Source organism: Phragmites australis, chromosome 23 (genome assembly GCF_958298935.1).
Source record: "Phragmites australis chromosome 23, lpPhrAust1.1, whole genome shotgun sequence".
In the NCBI taxonomy this organism is placed as follows: Eukaryota; Viridiplantae; Streptophyta; class Magnoliopsida; order Poales; family Poaceae; genus Phragmites; species Phragmites australis.
The window spans coordinates 22,467,836-22,469,991 of NC_084943.1; positions in this window are offsets into that span (position 1 = coordinate 22,467,836).

Consider the following 2,156-nt stretch of genomic DNA (forward strand, 5'->3'; position numbering starts at 1 on the left):
AAATTGATGGCGAGGAGCATGTGATCACTTACTTGAGCCGATGTCTTTTGGAAGCGGAGACGACTTATGTCTTTATTGAAAAATTACCTTGTCGCCAAGCCTCTCACGGTGCTAACGGTCAGTCGAACACGATTTCACGGAGCCGGCACGGGTTCGAGGCTCAGCATCCTCTTATTGAAATCCCAGAGGATGTCCTCCCCCTCGGTGCTCATTTTGAAAAATTATGCTTGTCGTTGTATTATGCTTGCAAAGTTAAGGCATTATTTTCTATCTAGTGCTTGTGTAATAGCATGTTAAGCCGATGTTATTAAATATATGTTGCAAATGCCATTTTAAGTGGTAGAATTGGTAAATTGGCTTATGCACTTATAGAGTATGCTTTGGCTTATGAATCTTTCAAATCTATGAGATGATAAATTGTAGCTAATTTTGATATTGACCATCGATTGATGATAAGCATGTTTTAGAGGTCAGCTATATATTGATTAAACCATAAAAGCTTTATTTTGATGGTTCAGCTTACGAAGTTGGACAAGGTGTTGATCTTGTTTTCTTGTCACCTAGAAGTGTTTTTTTGAAACATCTTATCATCTAGATTATTTTTGTACCAAATAGGATAAAGTTGTTCCTCTTAAGAACATGACGTACAAGGAGGTGATTGGTTTTGTATTAGAGCATATTGTTTATAGATGCAGTATTCCGCAGACTTTAACTACGGATCAAAAGACTTCATTCATATCACATCAGGTACGTAAATTTGCCGATTCATTGAAAATTAAACTTCTCAATTCATCTTCATATTATGCTTATGCTAATGGTCAAACCGAGTCTAGTAATAAGATTTTGATTAAGCTTATCAGGAAGAAGATAGAGGAATAACATAAGAGATGGTATGAAGTTCTACTAGAGGCTTTGTGGGCACACCTCATATCTAGATATGGTGCCATTAAAGTAACCCCATATGAACTTGTTTATGGGCAAGAGGTTGTATTACCCATTGAAGTGAATCTTGGTGCCTTAAGATTGGCCAACCAGAATAACTTGTCAGCCATGGATTATTATGATCTAATGATGGACATGATTGATGAAGTGATAAATGAAAGATTGAAGGCTTTGAGGGAGATTGAGAAAGACAAGTTGAGAGTAGCTAAAGACTACAACAAGAAGTTAAAAGCAAAGTCATTTCAGATTCAGGATCTTGTGTGAAAGACTATCTTGCCTATCAAATTGAAAGACAATAAGTTCGGCAAATAGTCTCTAAGTTGGTATGGTCTGTACAGAGTGGTAAGTATCGTCTATGAAAATTCTTATTTGTTAGAAATCTTGCAAGGAGAGAAATTGTACCAAAGCTATTAACGTATGATACTTGAATTTTTTTTTTATCCTAGTGTGTAGCAGGATACTTAAAGAAATATGGCCGATGTATTTATTACCATCATCCTAAGTAATATTCATGGCCGATGTCTTGATCATCGCCCTAAGAAAGGTAGAAAGGAAGATGATATGTTTTTGGTAAGCAAGCCACACCAAAAAAATAGGGGCATATGTTGATGACAAAAATTGGCATTTTCCAAGAGTTTCGGAGCTGAAAGTTTCAACACATCGGAACATCCGATTAATTTTTTTTTTGCCAAACAGAGAGGTCGGTGTTTGAAAAAACCAGATCTTCTGATATGGATAGGAACATCCGATCTAACCTGGATCCGGATTTTTGGAAGAGATTGAGTCAAATTTGAAGATGGGTTTTCGTAGATTTCGACTCAAAACAGGGTAAGATCAACTCTCCCTATAAATATAAAGGGTCATGACCGATTGAGACCATCCATCCAGTCGAACAAATATAATTTACTTTACCTTTTTTTATCCTTTTTTCCCTAGTTCTCTTTTCCAACCTCCCTACTGCTTCTCGTTCTTGATCTCGATGACTAAGGACAAATTGTCTACCATCCATGCTCTGACAGAGCGTGGGTGACGATAAAGGTCCAACGATGCGGCACCACGACTAGGGTTTCCTAGATTGGAATATCCAACGCCGATCTGGGGTTTGGAACATCCAATCTAGTATTTTGCACATGAAGTGCTTAGTGTTTCACATGGCATCATTTCGTGTCAACAGAGACGGATCCTATGGTGGGCAATATGAACCTTCGATGGCG